We start from the raw sequence: 21,758 nt of genomic DNA, 5'->3' as shown, positions 1-21,758 counted from the left end.
AATGATGGAATTTGTGGATTAGAATTCACTGAGAATTCTTGGTTAACGTATTTTCCTAGAAAGAACCCTGATTCACTAAGCTGCAGTTGTTTTCTTCAGTTTCTTAATAAATAAATACCTACATGCATAAACACATAAATAAATAAATGTGCTTTGAAATTGTTGTATACAGCTTTGAGTTTCTTTGAGGGAAATGTTTTATTTTGCTTTTTAATGGCTCTTGCTTTTGCATTGCTTATTACTCTATTATCATTATTATTATTATTACCATTATTGAAAGGACCTAAAGCATGAAAAATATCTCAAAGGACCTATGATGAATTCTTCACGGATTACTGGTCTGCAAGAATTATCAGGTTTTATGGTAAAACTTCTGAAATCTGAAATTCTCACAGGACAAAAGGAGGTTTCACAATCAGTTCTGTTTCCATATGATTGTTATTTTGTTTTTTATGTGTCTGGTGGGTGAAGGAATAGATTTTATGTAAATCTGATTGAAAAATATGTTTGACCACATCCTGTGTTCTTTGTCCCACAGCAAATCCAGAGTGACTCAGATAATCTTCATGGCTTTGCAGAGTCTGCTGAGATAAACAAGGGGAGAATAATTTGTCATGGTATCACTGGAAGAAAAACAAGTTTAGATGTCACATCACATCCATTTCTGAACATATAAGTGTGTTGCTCTGTTGTTACTTAGTGTTAGGAAGCCCAACAAATCTTGCCTACAAAGTCAATGAAAAAAGAGTGGTTGCAACATAAGTTTTGAAATGACTGTTTCCATATTGGGAAGAACCAACTCTCCCAAACTGCAGAACAAGAAGGAACACTTAAGTATAGAGTGGGTATGGATTAAACAGGAAGGCAGTGAAGGAAGAATTTTCTTTGAGGGCTTTGAGCATTCATTCCCTAATGGTACAGCTGCTGCCTGACCTGTCTGCCATAATTCAGCAACTGTTTCTATTGAATATGATTCTCAAGGTGACAGGAACTTTTGAAGTGGAAGGTCTATAAGGATGGTCCTCACTTCTTCCTGTCTTCTACTTCAAGGTGCAAATACCAACCTCAAATTGCTCTCACCTTGCTGGTATCAGAAGAACACTTTAAGAAAGGACACTCTGTTTGTCATGTATGAGCATTTCTGGAACAAAACTTCTTTGACAAAAGGCACCAGACAAAGAGATTTAGCAGAGTAAGGAAGAAGTCTTTAAATGTCAATTTTGCTTCTGCAATTTTCCAGCAAGGTCATTGTTGAAGGTGGTGGGGTATGCAAAGGGATATTTGATTTCACCTCTCTGTGAATAACTATTTGATCCCATACAGCATTCATTAGAAGTCATCAAGACCCAAATCTGCAAGATACCATGATGAATTAAGGAGAATGATAATGTCCTTTCTTCTCCAAGGCTGACTTTGAATGGGGCATCAGCAGTTTTTGTATGGCATAATTCTACCAGTGGTGAGCTTAGGCTGATTGGCAGGAAAGGAACTGTTCATGTGATAAGAAGGTGTTCAGTCTTATATTACACAAAATTAAAAACAAAAGACATTAGGAAAAGTTTGAGACAAAGGGGATGCACCAGCTGATGTCTGGCCTACAGATATAGTCCATAGTCAAATGAATACATATGGGATTTACAAGAAGAAGTTGAACATTTCCAAAGAAGTGAAGACTACAGAAATTGAGTTTCATTGATGTTTTTCCTTTTATCCCTCCCCCCTATAAAAAATATGGGAAAAGAACTAGAGCAGCATGAAACTGAAAATGAAAACTTTCCTATAGCTCAAGCTGACATGAAATGAGATGGCAAAGAGATAAGCGGCATTTTGAAGACTGGAGAGACCACTGCTCATAATAGAAAAGAGGAAACTTCAGATCCTAGGAGGCACTCCTGCAGTTAGGGAAGATACCAGGTCCCTGTTCATTTGATCTGAAACTCATCAGTGCTCCCAAAACTAAATTTTAAAAAGTCCATTCTATTAAACCTTTGAGACTTTGGATTTTTTTCCTTCATGTTTTAAAGGGGTGGAAGTGATAAATTATCCACATTTCCCATAGGATGAAAATTCAATTTCCAATTTTCAGAGTGTTTACATTAGCAGAAGAGCCACTTTCTGTTTTAATATTTGTATTAATAAATTTTGGAAAGGTAACTTCCCACCATTTAACAAGATCCCAAACAGCTTTTTATGATTCTAAAGTACCAGTTTCACCGGAGCCTTTCTTGGGAAAGGTCATGCTGCTCTGGGCAGGAATTTACAATTAAAAATAAAAAGGAACAGTCCCATTTTGAAACAACTAGAAGTGTGATGGTTAGAGAACATATCTGAAGTGACATTGTTTAAATTTTCAACTCAAAAAAAAAAAACAACAAAGGAATATTTTAATGTTTCATAGTTCTACTGCGTATACTTGGCCATCGGTCTTCTACCTGTTTTGAACTTTCTCTTCTTATCCTTTATTTTTTTTTCAAAAAAGGGAAGACTTTCACTTCATTCACACTGGAGATATTTTACATCCTTATATAGCACAGGACAATTCAAAAGAGCACAACTAAAACAACAGAAGAAACCCCTGAATGGTGCACAGGATGATGCTCTTTTCCTATTGAGTCCATTGGGTAACTGGCACGATAAAAATGTAGAATACTGCTACTAGGTTGTTACTGTTTTCTCACTCCAGCAACAGCCATGTTTTAAAGGTAAAGTTTTGGTATGCTTAGAAAAGAATATGGAAAAGTATTCACTTGTTAGCAATTTTCACTGCCAAAAACATTTTAATTTTTTCAGGTCAGTAACCAAGTTGGAGGATAGACTTCACAGAAGTTTATAATAAAATATTTCCTCTACAAAACTGAAGGGGCTTGAACTCAATCAGCAATTACTAATGAAGTTTATTCATGTTATGGTATTTATTTAGCTGCATAAAATATGTCGGGGATTGGAATTTCTCCTGGCAAGTCCTGCAAGTGTGTTGAAGAAAAGTCTTTGCTCTGAATACTGCCAGTGGAAAGTCAAAATAGACTGCTTGCATTATTTGCCCTCGAGCAAACATCTCCAATGAATTAGAATTGTTCTGCTGGCACGTGATGGTAAAACCCAGCAGTAAAGGGGAATTCAAGTTGTGTCTGATCAACATGTTTCCGTGACTCTCATCAGAAAGGGGCCTCCTAAGCCTTAAATACTCTTGCTTACAAAATTCTCTTCTGTCCTTGGGAAAGGTCATTATCCATGTTTACCAAAAGAGAAACTGAGGTGCAAGTGTTAGACCTACATATATTTATGAATGTTCACTCACTTTGATTTTACAGTAAATCAGGAATTTCTGTACCTTTACAAATCCATGAGCATCACAAAACATGATGCATTGGAGCCAGGTGCTGAGCCACCGGTAGACCACTGCTGGTGGATTATGAAGAATGTGTTAGACAGTGTCAGGAATGACACAGGTAAAACTGTCCCTGCATTAATGAGATTGAGGGACTTAGTAGAAAGTGTGGGTCTCTTCCAGCCAAGTTTCTCAAAGACTTTGCATGACAAGAGCACAGCACAGGGAGACTGGAAGTTACCTCATCTTCCTCAATAGGAGTGCATGAAGCAGTGAGGTAAAATGCTCCCAGCCTACAGATGAGATCCTTAAGTCTCTCCCACATCACAGTTCCCCAAATTGGTTGTCCAAGGCCATGGTATGGATCCATAAATTCATAGATCATGGCCTGTACTATAGGGAAGTGTAGTGTAAAGCCATGGGCAACAGCATGAATCTTAAGCTGTGAGACTTAGCATTGATTTATGCTGGATCTTATCCTTTAGCTGCTGCTATAATGGCACATGGCTCTAAAGGAATTGTAAATATGTCATTTTATGTGACACATTACTTGTACTCTGTCTTGGAAAAATAAAGGGAGAAAAATTTTATGGATTTGCAGTCCATTTTCCTTCAGCTGCATTTTAAAGCCTGCTTTCCATACCTCCACTGTGTCTATCACCAAATCAAGCTCCCTGAATAATTCTGAATACATGCCATCTGACTGCTGTAATGAAGATATTGGTTGTCCTCAGCTTAAGCTTCATATGCATATGGACAATGTGATGTATAGGTGTAGGTATATAAGCTATAGGTGTACAGGCTGTTCAGAGTTACAGCACTAATCTGCTCAAACCAATATCAATTCATCTGTAAATTAGCATTGGCTCATCCAGCACAATGACAGTTGAAAAACACAAACTCCCCAAGATTCCAAAAAGATAACTTACAGGGAAAATACGGGCATTTCACCTGATAAACTTGCTATTCAAAGTAGAAATCTGCACTCATGGCATGCCCCCTCCTCCACCACTTCAAGCCTAGATACATTTAAAGATAAAAGATAAAAAGTTAGTTGTAAATAAATGTGGAGAAGACTAACGCACAACGTAGCCAAGAAAAACAGTGAATGTCTCTGTGGAAACCACATCCTTTGAAATATCTTCAGTGAAATCTTAGGCCCTCAGATTTTATTATCCTATCTGTTCTGTGTGTGTCACTCCAGCTTATTTCTTCACACTGAAGAACCCTCAAATGCACTGCCATACTGTGTGTGTGTGTGGGGGGGTATTATCTGTAGATAATTAAAAGCAGGGGAAAAATTCCCATGCAGTGAAGGGATGGTGAGAAAGACATAGATTTGTGTTTTCACTTTTTCTGGAAAACTCTTTATTGATGTCAGCAACAAAACCATTACTGAAAACATCCATCAGGCACTGAAAGAAATGGTATCTCATTCCTGCCACTACTTCCCCCTGCTTTCTGTTACTGGAATTCCCCCATGTTAGCATTGATCTACGAGCCCCAGTTTATAAGAGAGATGTCCCCTTGGTTTATGACTAGAAGACTACTCAAGTCTTCCTTGAGTTTCACTTGAATTTCCTGTGGCAGGAGCACAGCAGTTACCCTGGCTCCAAAGAATGAAAGAAGTATTCAATGGAGTGTGGTTAGATAAGAGTTTAACTCATGATTCACCCTCTTCTAAAATAAATGTCTAAAACAAATCTGTGGAATCAAATCTAAAAGTGGTGACTTCTTTATGTTGATAACATGGGAGCCCAGCATGAGTGTCTCATCAATAGATAATTATGGTGCATTTACCCAAAGCTAGGCTGGAGAAAGAAAAGTTTAGATCTGTTTAGCTACTTGTACTGAACTTCTCTTCTTCCTTCCAGAAATTTCTCTTGAAGGAAGACAAATATATCATCCACGAGAACTACCTCCTGACAAAGACTTTGAGTGCTGTACCTCATGTTCACAAGACAATTGCAGAGATGCCCTCTGAATGCTTCAAGATTTTCTTTTTGAAAAGGGGAACCTTTATATACCCACAAGTCAAGTCAGGAACACTTAATAAACACGCTCTGTTCAAAGCTGGCACAGGTCTTGACAGCTGACTATACTGTTTTGTGGATGTGGGTGATGCTTTTCTATGATGTATTCTGTTCCTTTCAATGTCCCCCAATGCGCTTAACATACTTTGCAAACTGGCATTCAGTCTAGGAGAGCATGATCCTCATTTTCCATGTTTCCAGGAGGCGTCTGGATAGGGATGTTAAGCAAGAGTTTATTTCACCTGTGTAGGAGCAGCTCCACTAATGTGGCATGCCAGGTGTGGGACTGATTTCATGGAGCAAGATAAATACAGTTATTGTATGTGGATGTCTGCAAGAGAGCTGGTGTCTGGGCTGATATTGCAGCCAGCAGAAGTCTAGCAAGCATCCCTGCAAAATCCATGTAATTGCTTGATTCACCTGTCTAAATAAAACCAGCTAGTGCCATTTGAGAGGGTCTGAGACACCCATACAGGTGTCATATTTGGAGGACTGACAGAGAGTTTAAAAGCTGTCTTCACCCTTGTGGTGATGAGGGTAGGAGGGATACCCTGTGACATTTACACAATACATCTCTAGGTTCAAACAAAGAACATAGTTATACTGCGGATATGTCTTAGGTAAATACTGATTTTACTAATTGCTCAGACACTGAGGGTCCATGTGGATGTGCAGTTGTGGACACTGCATCCTACTCTGTCTCCTGAAGATGGTGTATGCTGAACATCAGCACCTCAGTGCCTCTGTTAGCATTTCCCTGTCTTGAAAAGCAGTTATGTCAGACTGTACTCTGTAGCGTGCCATGGTCTCTAGACATCCCAAAGCAACAGTGATTACCAGCTGTTGAGACTCCATTGACTTCCATGAGAGTTTAGCTACTTTGTGCATGTACAGTCAGTGTTTTCTTACTGACTATAATGGGAGCTAGAGTAAATTAGCTCAGCTGTAGGCAACTGCATTGTGGATTTGCACTTTCTCATGTGTAGGCACCTCAATTTAGGAGTCCTAATCTGTAAGCTAAATCCCACTTTGGAATACTCTGCTATGTTGAAAAACAAACTCCATCACACCACTTGTAGTAGGATCTAATGCCAGGGTGGGCTATAAAAGGTGGTAGGAATGTTATATTTTATATCTCTATCCTCACAGGAATATTTTCTTGGTTCACATGAGAGATGGCTGACTGCAGGATGAGTAATAGGTGGTTTCAGCATTGTCTCTTTTTCCACAGTTTTCAGAGGGGTTTCAGCACAATCCACAGCGCTCAGGAAGATCTGCTGTGTTCAAAATATGGCTAATTCATGCAAAAATGCAAAGAATACTAATTTGTGGAGCAGCTCATAAGCGGATGGTCACAGTCACTGCAAACTGCCTGAAGGTCTGGGCAGACATCTGTCCTGTCCACCTCCCACTCCTTATGCTTAACCAACAATTAACCATGAAACAATTAACAAGAAAGCCGGAAGAAGGGGGAAGGACAGGGATAAAGGCACAGACTTTGGTAGAAAAGCATTTTTGGGTGAGAAAATGCTGTAGAGCACAGCATACTATTACTGACAGGCTCAGATATTATCTGCCTCTCCTCTATTCAGATCTTATTCATTGTTTGTTTATTCCAAGACTCCTTAGGTTTTGTATGGAAGGGAAAACTTTGAACATCACTGCAAAATTTTTGCTCATTCACCATCTATACATTGGCTCTTTAGTACTTAAAGCTGAACTGAAGCAGCAAAAGCAACGACGACAACAAAAAAAAAAAAAAAGAGGGGTTTGTCTTTAAATTTATGTGGCACAAAGCACCAGCAGCTCAAGAAATGAGAGAGCGTTTAGCTCTGCCCTGGGACTCATGAAAACAAGTCCGAGACAAGTCAGTCACTGGGCTAATGCTGAGAAATAAAAAGGGACTTTTTCTATCTGTGCATTCAGCAATCTCTGTTTGCACTGGGAACCTCCTGGATTTCCCACTTCACCTAAAGCCTCCAGGTGTATTTTATAAGCCTCATAATAGGTTTGGAGCCTCAGTTCAGGAGTTTAATTTTCACATACGATGCCATCTGCTGTCTGGACAGCCCTAAGGGGAATCCTTATTAAAATAACTCTGAAGCAGTAAAGCCATATGTGTAGCTTTACAGCTCATGGAAGGAATTATAGTCATTCAGCCAATAAGAAGAATTGCTCTGTGATGGCACGATATTTTTTCTTTGTATGTATGGCCTTTAGTTCAATAAGAAGCTGCTCTCCAAATTGTGCTGTGAAAAGTTGAATTAAAGCCTTAGCAGGTGAAAATTAGTGTAATGTGGACTAGTTAATTGCAGCTACAGTATTTTACATAGCTTAGAAAACAATTTGTGTTTATTAAAGAAGGAACTTGGAGAATATGATTTCCTCAGTGTCACCCACTCCTTGGTTGTCACTCCCTGCTCTGAAGAGGAAAATGACCCAGATTCTTCCAGAAGACTTTTAGGGCTTCCACACCAAACTCCTCCTTTAGTATGAAGGAAATTTAAGCCTCTGGAAGCCTCAACTGTAATGGTAAAGCAGTATTCAGAGTGGCATGAGTTTCAGTTAACTTTAGAGTCTACAGTGCGGACAAAGTTGTCTGAGCCAGTCATATGAAGCTCCCTTTATAGTCGAGGGAGACATACTTTACTTAGACAGAACAGTTAGGAGCACCGTTCCTGAAGCTAATGTCTGAAGTCAAACTAATTTTATCTTAAAGTTCCTACTTCTGTCTACATTCTACAAAGAGTAATATGGAAGACCATCTCAATCCTTGGTGATTACACTGCAGACGTCTGCATTTTTTAGAGGAGGGTTGTTATATTTTTTTTTCCCCATAGCCACATGTTTGTCCTGAATCATTCTCCTATGAATTCCAGATTATTTTGGCTTTGACTATAGGGAATGACATTCAGGAAGTCATTAGATCACTGGGATGAGAAAAGCTGATCAACTCAGCCATGAAATATCAACAAGGAGAAAGAGTCATAGCACAGTTATAGCCATAATACAAAACTATTCAAGAGTCAAGGGATACGTGCAGAGATAATTTCTCTTGCTGAGTCAATGTCTGGGAGAAGAAGAGATGAGCCTTTGCATTCAAGCATTTCTTATGATGGAGGGTGAAGCCTACACATTGTCTCCACTTCTAAGTGAGGACCATGGCCATGCATCTGGGACCCTGATGTAGGCTACTTTGCTAGCCATATTACATCTCCTTTTTGAAAGTAATGATAGAAATTATACTGTTCTATCCTGTCATGAAATTTACTTGATTCTGCTCCAGTGAAATGAACAGATTGTTCTTCTACAGGGTTGGTTGAATGGGGGTGTTTGGTGACAGGGGTAAACAGAAGGAGGAAGGGGATGTACAGTATTATGAACCTCACCCAAGAATTTTAAGGTGGCCAATGTGGCCGATGTGAACTACTACAATAAATGTTCTCAGCTTCAGCCACCTCCCCACTTGCTGCATAAGTTTTGAAGAGGGAAAATACAATCATAGAATCATTAGGATTTCAAAAAAACCTACTAAGATCATCTAGACTAGCGGTCAATCCATCATCACCATGTCCACTAAAAAGCAAGCATATCAAGGACAAATTTGTAGGCTGGCCACTTTATGGTTAGGATCATCTACCCTTCTCTTGTGTCTGTAAATGAAATCAAGCAAAGTGAGATGATAGTTAGGACAAGGAGATGAGCTGACCAGCTGTCTTTTGACAGCAGAAGCAAAGGAGAGAAGGAAATGTAGAACTTGCAATGCTGAGAAGCTGGGATGGCAAACTGTGCTTGAGAGATCCCCAAACCTGCTGATGCTGATCAATGATGTGAGGTCTGCTGTTGCAACAACCACCTGAGGTACTCTTAGTGGTAAAGTGAAATTGTGGTTGATGTAATAATCCCCAAGGTTTTTAGCCATATACCAAGTGTCTTGGAACATTCTAGATGTCACAGTGTGTCAAAAGTGGATTTCTGATCTCAAAATAAGTGGAACTGAGAGGATTTTAAGGAAACAGTTCATGAGATAAGATGAACTGGCCAACTGTCATGACATACAAGAAAGCCTCATGTATCAGTAAGCCAGTTCCACTAACCTAGGCTGTCCCTTGAAAGAGTTACATAATCCCTCCATTAAAAAATAAAAATAAATGAAAAATCATAATAAAAAAGCAAATATATTCTTCAGTCCATTGTTCTAATGCCTGATTTAGTGGTTGGCAACCCTGCCCTTGGCAGGGGGATTGAAACTGGATGATCTTTGAGGTCAATCCAAGCCATTCTATGGTTCTATGATTCTATGTTAGATGGGATCAATTGTATTTTCTTCTGATCTACTCTACTGATGACCATGTGGGCAAAATAATCAGAGGTTGGACACTTTGCTGTACAGGAAAGTGCAATGAGGTTTCTGAACTTCCTTGAACCTTTTAACATGGGCTTCGTGGACTCACTGGTCAGGCACAACACTGATGAGATGCCTTTGGCTGCTCCATAGATGTTATAGGTTTTGCTGAAACAAGGGAGCAAGGGAGCAGAGGAGTTTGCAGGGTTTCTGAGCTGTGTGGAGCCTGCTGACAGGTGAGTTCACTCCCATAGTCAAAGCCTGTCGTCTGTCATATGACCTTGCACACACTTTCATAGGCCACATGTGTGCAATACAACCAAGGCAGAACAAAATGTAAGAAAGATTATGGCCACAGAGGAAAAAAAATAACTCTACCAGTCCTCTTGACCTTAATTAGGCAACACAAGAGGAATTGTGGCTGCTGTCTGTTAAATGCAGAGAACTTTACAGGCTTAACTCCCAGTAAAAGCCAGGAAAATTCAGGTGGTCATAAACATCAATAAAGGCACACGAAAATAAATCTAGTCATGGCATGAAAACATAGATAAAACCTTTGCTATTACAAACAAAATGTCTTTTCTTAGTCTGGTAATTTTACCTTTGCACCAGGATTTAACATAAATTCACCTTGATGTCACATTCAGGACCATGAAGGTATATCTTCATCTGTATATGACTCTCTCGCACTCAGTATTCCATGCAGTTAGGTAGGAGTAAAATACCTAAAAAAACATGTTGGCTGAGGACATTTGCTAATGCAAATCACTACAGTTGTACTGATTTAGTGCGTCAGCTAAAGTATTGACTTAAATTTTTTAGACTGCAAATATTTATAATTTAGTCTTCTATAATTAGAAGTCATCAGGACCCAATCAGTACGCTCTATCTCACCTGCTATCAGTAAGCAAATGCTTCTTGGAACTGGCCTGGTTTGTTTTCTAACCAACTGGTATATTAATCCCAGAAATTCAATATTTGCTTAAGATAAAATGTCCTCCCAAGAGAAGTACTGCGGTACCAGGCAAGTGCCGGAAGAACAAGTGGGAAGTGTTCCCCTTTGTTAGAGCTCAGCTCTGACAGCAGGAACACGAAGGAAATGGCAAACATGGAAAATTAGAGGGGAAAAAAAATGCAAGAAATTTAAATATGGGGATAAAAGTATGACTGAGGTGCTCTCTGCTGGATCCACTGGTACTCTGTCAGACTGATCTCTCATGACTCTAATCTGGTAGGATTAATTACCTACCTCTGCTAGGATTAACTACCACTGACAATTATAGAGGTTATGCCAATATTAATATCTTTGATGGTAAGGAATGATACCAGTGACAACACTCTTGATCAAGTCTGTTTTCACACTTAAAGATTTGTTTCCTTGTAAGTCTACATCTTATGCCATCTGGGTTTGGCAAACACAGGTACATCACATCAAGTTAAAAACTCATCTCCAACTGACGAGTAACCATGTCCTTAAAGTTTCTCTGAATATTTCCTAACAAGTCTGTTATTACAAAGATCCAGATATTTCAGTTCCTGATCACAGTCCTCTACACTTCGATTTCTTCAACGCTATCATTAGATATCTACATTCCATATGTGTATATATACAAAAGAAAAGTAAATCTTGCACATATGAAAACATTCACTGCAAAGAATAAGCTCACAATGCTCAACAATATTTCCTTGCCCATTCTGATACTGTCATTTCTCAATAGGCATACAAAAAGTTCTTTGGGTTTCGGATTTAGTTCCAGAGCCATGAGAAATATGGAGAACATCAGGCTAGTTAATGTGTGATGGGATGTCTCTTCAAGGCTCATAGATAGTTCCCAGTCTAACAGGCAAAAGGCTACAGTAATTATTGACAAACAAACAATGAAAAAGCATTGGCAACACATTGAAAGCTATCCTACCAAAAATGACCCTACAATAAGATCACTTGGAAACTGAAAATGAGCTCGTGTTTTGATTTTCTCTTTTTCTGGCACACAAATGTTGGGAAAATATCACAGGATTGTTTGGAAAAAAAATAAAAATTAAAAAAAATAAAGGAGTGCTACATGTCCCCAGTTTCAAATGTCTCCTCTGGTCAATGTAGAAAGCAAGCTGTGAAAACTCAGTCTTTCCTCTCACATGTCAGTGATTGTAGTGGAACACAGATCACAGATCACAGAATGACCCGGGTTGGAAGGGACCTCAAGGATCATGTAGTTCCAACCCCCCTGCCTAGCAGGGCCACCAAACATACACCTTTAACACTATCCCACTTGGTTGGACTTCGGGAGTTGAAACGTATCACCAGCACAGCTTGCTGTCTAGCAGTTCATCTAGTGGGATATTCTATTTCTGTGGATGTCCAAGACCTGGAAGATCACAAAATCATAGAATGACCTGGATTGAAAAGGACCTCAAAGATCATCCAGTTTCAATCCCCCTGCTACGTGCAGGGTCACCAACCAGCAGCCCAGGCTGCCCAGAGCCACATCCAGCCTGGCCTTGAATGCCTGCAGGGATGGGGCATCCACAGCCTCCTTGAGCAACCTGTTCCAGTGCATCACCACCCTCTAGGTGAAAAACTTTCTCCTAATGTTCTTCCTGTCTCATCCAATATAATGCTGAAGCACTTCACAATGACAAATAGATGTGCTCTAGGATATTCCTTGTAAAGTAAGGAAAGCATTTTCATCTCTGTCCAAGCTCACAGGACTGACAAGAGCTGATGAACTGTCCAAGTGCAAGGTAGAAATCTTGCACAGGGAGCTATGATATGGCTTTCATCCTGCCCATCCCCATCTAGCAGCCAACTTCTCACTGCAATAATTGTGGTCACCTACCTACCTGTTTTGGATGAAGAAGCCTGACAAACAAGCCCTGGGTTTTCCTAAGGTCATGTATAGACTTTCTCAGAGGCATGAAGACCACAAAACCAAATGGAGAGTGGGCTGAAAACAATTGCTGCCAAGAAACATAGGGTGAAAAATAGAGATGATGGAAGGAAAAAAATAAAAATAAAAACGAAAGGAGATGAAAGCCTAAAAGAAGTTGGATGAAGGAAAGGAAACTGCAACATGATACTCAGTGCCAGGCAGCTGGCTGTAGGCCAGGCTGTAATGAAGACCATCACCCTAGGAGCACCAAGCAGGCCCAGCTCGTTGTGCCTCTGTTTGACCATGAACCTGGGTGTTCCAGCAGCAGCATGTGAAAATATTTAGTCTGCTGCAGGCGGGAATGTTTGGGAAAAGAGATAGGAAGGCCTGCATTCCTCCAACCCCACAGTCCGATCCTCCCCACATTCCCTGGCGCCCCGCCAGTGCTCAGGCTGGTTGGGTTTTTTGGGGATCTGCTCTTATTTCTTTTGCTCAGATCACATGAGAAGTGAATGTTGTTTTTAATATCAGCCCTTTGGTTTAAAACGTGAAAACTGCTTTGTGAGGATGAGAACTGCTTTCTTTAGTCTTCCCTATCTTCACATTATCTGTGTAGAAAAACAGCTGTGTCAGACAATCTTCCTAATAAGACAGAGACAAACAAAAAAGAGCTCAGTCTTGGTCTGGACACCTATGCCTGAATAAAACACAGGCATTCCTCTGGAAATAATAATATAAATTAATAACTAATAATAATTATTATTTTTAAAAATGCATTTTTTCCGTTCCAGAGGTGGGTTGTAAATGCTTTGCTTCAACTCAGAAGGCACTACAAAGCACAGGGATAAAAAAGAAGAGACCTGAGAGAGCTGCAGCTTGCAGAGGTACAAGAGAAATGGGCCACCAGAGATTGCCAATTGCCATCTTCCATTGTGCTCACAGTAGTAGGCATTTGCCATAGAAGATGAAATGGGCTACTGGCAGGAATCAGTTAGAGTTTTTTTCTGCTTTCTCTAAACAGTTTCATTGCTTGAATAACCCATAAATCATCTGTGAAATGAGTGATGTGGTCTGGGTGGAGAAAAAGTTTCTCCCCATTTAGTGCGCTGTGAGGACACTGAGGTCACATCTATCCAAGGGACAAAAAAAAAAGTGAGATCAGCACCACAGAGGATTCCCAGACCATGGAACTCCGTCCCTTAGACAAGCAGATTGATGCAACAGTCCCTCACATGGTTTTGACCCAGACCAACCACCACCCTTCTGTACTTCAGAAATGAATCATAGAATCATAGAATGGCCTGGGCTGAAAAGGACCACAATGATCATCTATTTTCAATCCCTCTGCAACATGCAGGGTCACCAACCACCAGACCAGGCTGTCCAAAGCCACATCCAGCCTGGCCTTCAATGCCTCCAAGTATGGGGCATCCACAGCCTCCTTAGGCACGTTTCAGAGACCATTTACCTGTAGGCAAGTCAGGGCCAGAGAAATGTCTGAGCTGCAGTTTAACTCTCTTTAGTTTCCTCCTGCAGATAAAGCCATTATATTTTATTCTTCAGAAGAACTCACCAGCCACAGGAATGGAGATATCCATAGAAATCAAAAGGGAGGAGCCTGGCCTCAGTGGAACTGGTGGGGTTTTGCTGTTGATGGCTTTCAGGAACAAATGGTTTAGTAAGGCTTATTGAACTAGGAGAGAGAACCCACAGCCCATGCACTGCTCGGCAGGTCTTTGACTTTTTATCTATCTCACCCTTCCTTCCAGGCATTTTTCATACTTTGGGGGAAAAAAAATAATAATAAGATTTGCTAAAGCAAGGCGGGAAGCATTTTCCCATTTATTTGGAATTACCAAATTATGCAAAAAATAAAATAATAAAAATAAGAATAATAAGCCACCATTCTGGTACAGAAGAAAAGCAACGAAACTTGAAAACATCACATGGAATGAAATTAATGACCAAAGCAGGGGGTGAAAAGGGAGAGGCAGTTTTGTGGCATTGTTCATTCTAATTTCAGCTGCTTTTATTTGACATGTGCACTGTTGTTTTGTTGTTGTTTTTTAAAGGAAATGAAAAGCTCTGTGGATGCATTCCATCATGGAATAGTAAAAAGAGGCTGCTATAGCTTTCAGAAATGATCATTTTAGGGAAAACTCACTATTTGGTTGCCAAACCAGAAAAAAACTGAGGCAGAAAATCTATCCCAGAAACGTTAGACTGGCAAACTTTGGATATTTATGGATTTGAAAAGAAGAGACCTAGAAAATCTGTTTCTCATATACATATATTTACTATATTTTGAAAAATCAAGTCATTTTACAGTAGCTCAGCTGGGATCTTTCCATATCTCTAAACATGTTTAGAAAGTGATCTATCATTTCTCTTTTTGTACTGTGGAGCAGCTCCCCCTTCTTCTCTTCTAAAAAGTGTCTTGGATAATAAGCTTCACAGGACTTAGATTGTGAGATAAGAATTTAAAGTTCACATTTAACAATCTTTCCATCTTCTTAAAGAATCATAGAATCAGAATGGTACGGGTTGGAAAATATCTTAAAGACCATCCAATTCCAACCTGCCATGGGCTGGTTGCCCCCCACCAGATGAGGCTGCCCAGGGCCACATCCAACCTGACCTTGAACACCCTGAGGAATGGGACACCAGAGCCTTGACTCGAGGGTGCAGGTGAAGATGAGCCTGTTCCACTGTGCCATAAAGCAAGCCAACTTTCTTTGCAGATGAAATTTAAAGAAGTTAGAATGGTCCTATTGTTGCAGTCTACGTGGTTGGACAGTTACAGAAACAATATCTGTGTAGCATGAAATGTGGGTAAATTCCACTTTCTTCTGCCTGTCTTTGACTGCATCCCTCAGGACAGGCTCTGGGAGGACAAGCTGATCTGAGATAGCCTTTGAGTTGGGAAGAGATGATCTTGTCTCACTTCTAACTTGCTCCAACTCAACCACCCTACTAATCTTCTCTAAACACAAAAGCATATTATCAGGGGTTGAAAACCCAGGCCAGTGCAGAGGCATATGAACCAGATTAATCTCACCAGGATATGGGTGGGGAGCAACATAGGGAAAAATTCAGTTGGTTTCATACCAAACAAATCCCAAGACATGAAAACTTGAACCTCAAATGATTTCAGAATTGAACTTCTGACCTACCAGAGAGCTGGCCAGTTTGAGTCAGTGAAATTGTACATATAAATATTCATATTTCTTTTTCAAGTGCACAAACATAACCCCCGCCACACCCCACCCAAATAATAGAGCATACCCTAGCTAAAACCTGGACATATATTCTTATTTTAGGTTTATACTCAATGAATTATTGAGGTATAAACCACGCAACACACTACCAGGAAGACTGAAACTATGAAGTTAAAACCAAGGCTATTCTGACTTAATAGGATCCATTTGTTGTGCAAAAGAGGCACTGGCATATTTTTTTCTTTGAAAGTAAGGATTAGGTAAGTGAAATTGTCAGGCGTGCATTTATGAAATGTAATCTGGCTAACCCCAGCATTCCAGCCAGCCTGGCTTTCAATAGCTGAAGTATGCATGATAAGTTTTATTTAAATGCAGGCAGCCTTGGCTTAGTAACTCCTTCAGTGCTCAGAGTGCAGCCTTTCAGGATATGAAGAAACCTGGGCATCCTCAGTAGCTTATTCTTCCATTAGAAATACATTTGAAAAAAATTGAGATAGCATTGTTTCTTTTGAAAGCTGCTGGGGTCTCCAGTACTGTGACACAGCAAAAATATAATCATTCTTATCATTTATTTATTACCACTCCGGTTGACACAAGTGGATAAGAGTAAAATCAATCCAGAGCCTCTTCATAGAGGTTCCTGGCATATTTCCCCTAAGACTCACAAATCAACACTGCTAAGTAAAGAAATTTCCACTTAACACCTCATCAACCCCCGCCCTTGCAAACGTTTATGTACATACTTACCTTTATGAGCAGGGGGGGAGCCCTTGGGATTCCTGGTATTGGTAAAGAAAATGTGTGCATTTGCAGGGTAAAGGGCAAGCCTGGGGGTTTTCTGCTTTTCTGGCTGTTTGAGGTTTCAGAGGTTTCTGGTGTTTCGTGTAAAGTCTTATCACTGAGAGTCTGGCAAAGAAATCTCTAATCTTGAAAGGAAGAGGGAATGCGGCTATAGAACAAAGGGTAGTAGTTTTAACCTAAAAGAGGTGAGATTTAGATTAAATATTAAGATTAAATTCTTCACTGCGGGGTTGGTAAGGCCCTGAGGTAGTCTGCCCAGGTCATCCGTGGGTGTCCCATCCCTGCAGAGCTCAAGGTTAAGTTGGACAAGGCTGTGGGCACCCAAGCTGGTGGGAGACGTTCCTACCCAGCTGAGGGATTAGGCTGGACAGGCTATAAGGTTCCTTCCAGTCCAAACTCTTCTGTGATCCTACATGAATTTAAAGTGAGGAACAAGTTGCCCGAGCACAAGGTATGTTGATGTCACCTGAGGTCATCACACCACAAGGAGGTGTCATTCTATGAGCAATAGTCAAGTTTGGCTGATGGAGGATTTGGCTTATTTGTCTTGAAATGGGAGTTAGTGGTTTTTGTTATGGAAATCAGATTTAAATGAGACAGGAAACCAGATTTAAGCATTCCAAGTATTTTCTCCAAATATTTGGTGTCTAAACCTGTCTCTACTTTGAATCAATTTATGTTTAATAAAGAACTTTATTTAAAAATAATAATAATAATAGGAATTCATTTTGACACCAGGAAGGAGGGATATTCTTTCATAGCAGTCTTGCCTACTAGTTTTGACCTCCTTGCACAAAAGAAATTTCCTCCTCCAATGTGAACACCATAAAGATGAACCACAAGTTCAGAAGCATCCTTTCCTGGATGTCTGTCAGAGAGATGGGATGTTTGAATTGATGTCCTTCATCAAAGAGTTAAGGATGCCATGAAACAAATGAAAGGGAAATTCTGAGGGACAATAGATGGAAGATGAAATTCCATCAGAAGGTTTTTGCTTCTGATGTTAATACTGGCACTTTTGAGTAATCAGATGAGAACCTTTTCTTCCCTCTCCATTTTGTCCTGCTGTTTAGACTCTAAAACATGTCATTAGTGCTGCTCTTGGAAATGTAGACGTCTGCTGCATGAAACCAGAGAAGGAAAAACATTTTCCAGGAGAGGAAGACTTTGGAGGTTTACATGCACACCAGGGTGCCCTGCTTAGTTTAGACACTAAGCTTGAACCAGTATGGAGTTTGTTGACTCTGGCTGGTACCTGGCTTGATCACTAGCCATAATTTCTGTTTGTCTGTGGCCAGCTGTCTCACTTAACCACCTGGCTCTTCCACAAAGACATCTATCCATCTCTTTATTTCTTTCTGTGACAGCATGTCCTGCTTTGTGAATGTGTTGCCAACGATAGAATGAAGAATAGATCTTAATAATTTGAGATTAACAAAGCTCTTTGTTATCCAAACCAGGCAGTCTCAGTCTGTTTGCTGCTTTAAAGACAGACAACTTAGGCATCCAAACAATGAAATGGTCAAACAAAAGGATCATAAACAAATCCTTGCTGAACTGTGGTCCACTATGTAACCTATTGTCCAGCAATGTTCTGTTTGACCTAGTGCTATCATTGCTGCAACTATGATCTCATTAAACACTGTACTCATTCAGCCCAGTTACAGATAAAAGCTTACAAAGTCTACTTTTCTGGAAGTTTGCAGTGGATAATTTACTGGTGTTCAGTTAAACTCCAGGCTTTTCTTTTGCCTGGAAATATTTTGGAAATGAAAAGACAAATATCTGATAAGAGTAGACAGGCAGACGTACCTAAAAACGAAACGCAAAATAATCTGATCAGTTGGAGACACAATTTGTCAAAGATAGATCTTCCCCAAACAGTTCTATAGGGGTTTCTGTTTACCATAAAACTACCCCAGCACTTTTTGCTATCAGTGCCAATACAGAGGCATGCTTTTCTGAACAATTAGGCAACATTATAAATGTACCATTATCACTCATGAAAGTGGAATTGGGAGTCAGGATTGCTGAATTCATTAAATTATAGATGTCAACATTAGATCAGCCTAAATCATTCAAAAAATAATCCAGAGTGGTTCAGATGTATTTCACCAGTGCAGAAACTAAGAGGCCTGCAAAATTATAGCCTGTTTAATGAGTACTTACTTGACGTCAATGGGAGGGAACAACCAGAATACTGGATTGGGGATGTCTGCCACCTCCCAATGCTCTTATCGAGTCCCCATCCTTCCTGCAGGTAACATTTTCCCTTTTTCAAAAAGTTTAGACACAAGAAGATGATCTGCCCAAGGCAACTCAAGAAATGGAGTTAATACATTATTGCCCAGCCTCCCCTCACTGGCCACACAACTATCACAGTCAGGAATATATTCAGTCTGAAGACAGTGTATGGCAATTCACTTGAACCAGCATAGATAACACAGCACATGGTTTTCTTTTTGTTTCCCTTTACATTGCTTTCCACATGAGCAGTTTTACTACCAGTGGCAAGTGCACAGGAATGTATTTAACACTGCAGTGTTATCAATCAGAGCTCTTGCTAGTGAGGACAAGGCAATTCAACCACTGAAATCTAACTAATGCAATAGCTCAGGAACCCTCTCCCATTCCCCTTATTCCTCCCTACTGACACATTCTCACTCTGACAAGAGCTGGGATTTCTCAGCTTGCTGTAGAAAGCAAATGGAAATCAATCAGTTCTTCTTTCCTAGTTCTCTTAACTTTTGGATAAGATATTACATGTTACAGCCACATGTAGATTCTCCTATTTTATACATTTAGGTGTATACACCTCCTCTCATGATATCTAATGCACTGCTGAAAGAGACCTATAAATCCATTTTGAAATCCATCTTGTGTTACTTATTCAGCCCACAGCAGAGCAATGTTTTTCTTGTAAAAGCCATGAAGCATCCACATAGACATCCTCCTTCTTTCACATCCAGATGGGGATGTTGGCCATAGCCAGCAATGGAGAGATAAATGGAGGCAGACTATTTGCACTTAGGGGAAACATCCACTGTTTGATATGTAGATATTATGTCCCAATAAGCAGTGCTGGTCATGCTCAGAAGAGTTCCAGAGCACGAGTATCTCTTTACAGAAGCAGCCAGATATTCTGGTCCTACTGATCCCCTACCTGGTAAAAGGCTGGGAGAGTTGTTGGTCCTCCATGTTCTCAGTAAATGGAAGGCTCTTATTTTGGGCTAGCTGTTGGCTTGTCTGCCTACTGAGTACCCTTCTGCCTACAGATCTATTGCCTACAGCAGCCTTGACCAGGCTGTAAGAGAAAAAAAACTATGATCAAGGGTGTCACTCACTCTAGATATATGTTCTGACCAAGATTTGAATTGTAAAAGCCTTTCTTTTAAGAAGTACTTTTCTTGACTATAAGGACAAAGCAAGGGCTGCTCTTCAAGGGTATCTGTTGGAGTTAAATATTTGTAAAATGTATGAGTGTTTGTGGCTTTACACAGCTGGAAATCATATATTGCCTCACCAGTGCCGCCATGTGTTTTGAGTGGAGGAGAAAGGGATGCATTATAATCATTCAACCCTTTCATTATCCATCCATTCCTTCCTCCATCCCTTACCCTCTTCCTTCCTGACATCTTATTATTTCTTTCTCTCGTTCAAGAGCTGGCCTGTGAGAGAGCAGAAATGAATATGTGGGATCTTTTCTTTCTCGTCCCAGTGTTCATTCCTCTTGGTTTGTCAGCATCTGTCTACCTACCCATCTTTCCTAAAGAAAACTTTTTGTACAGTTTTATCTGCAGTTTTCTTTCCCCTTCATTTTTATTTCACTCCTCCCCATCACAATTTTTGCGTGAAGGAGTTGATTTTGGACCAAGTGCTTTCCATTGCTTCTGTCATTATTAGATAACCTTGCATGATTGGGTTCTGCTTTTGACAATGAATTCAAAGCATAACTGTAAAAATAACAATAATGTCAGCAATAGGAACACAGACAACAGTTACCACATTTCACTCTGAGGTTCCCAAACATGTATGAGTAATTGAAACCTGTCTGCAGTTAAAAATATCGTGAAAGCCTCCAATTCTCTGGCATCCTTTGGGAATAAATTCACTATATACCTATTGCTCTCTGCTTTAGTCTTATTTTCTCATGCTTCAGCTGTTGCCTTTGTTTAAACCTCAGCAATGCATACACTTCTTAGCTTTTTTGTTGTTTTTTTTCTCCCCAGTGATCCCAAATTTTAAGACAAAGCCACACTTTGCAAATGCCTACACCAAATGGCATGTTGATTGAAAACTCTCTGATTTCATTTCCAAGTATGCAAATATTTCAGTTTTATTCGATGTTTACACTTATCACTCTTAGTTACAATACAACTTAACATGCCGAAGCATCGTTCCAGGCAGTGTTTCTGGAAGGAAGTATTCATGTCCCTCTCCAAATCCTTTCCAAATTAGAAATGACCTTGCTTAATTCCTTAGTGTCACAGAGCCTGGTTAAGTGCTGCAAAGGTCATGACACAGTGGGATTTAACACTCTCCAATGACCAGTGGCCTTTTGTAAGTAAACATAAATCTCTTCAGGGTTTTTAGGTAAAATCTCCTGAGGATCTGTGGATATTGACTAATATTCACTTTGAGATTTGAGATGTCCTTTGGCTGCAGAAAATGCCAGTCGCACATTGCAGCTCACAGTGCTTGTAAAGTCATACTCTCTGAACCACGTTTAAGTGGGATTGAGGCAGGAAGGAAGAAACAGAGAGACTACTTTCCTGTTCTCTCCCAGACAACTTGTGGAACTGGCTTCGTAATACATCCTCCCAGTTAAACTCTCTTAGAAACACAGAGCAGTGGTAAATATCTCAGAATGAATATTGGGAATGGTCCCTGCCTTATACTAACCTCAAATTGTGCATAAGGATTTTATTTGGAAGGTTTCCAGATGGCCCAGAATGAAACTGTGCCAGAGGACATGCTAACAATTCAGAAGTGTAGACTTTGCCATCTTCTGGTTTTTAGGAATACTCCTATGGCATTTTTCACTCAACAACACAACCACAGGCCCCGTGTGCACATGTCACACTTGCACCGCCAGGTTACGTTGTTCACATCTGAACACACCAACAAGTCTTTCATCTAGTCAAGTTCCCTGCTCCCCCACAG

Source organism: Coturnix japonica, chromosome 2 (genome assembly GCF_054131305.1).
Source record: "Coturnix japonica strain WE chromosome 2, WE-NBRP24, whole genome shotgun sequence".
NCBI lineage: Eukaryota > Metazoa > Chordata > Aves > Galliformes > Phasianidae > Coturnix > Coturnix japonica.
This window is presented reverse-complemented; position numbering follows the sequence as displayed.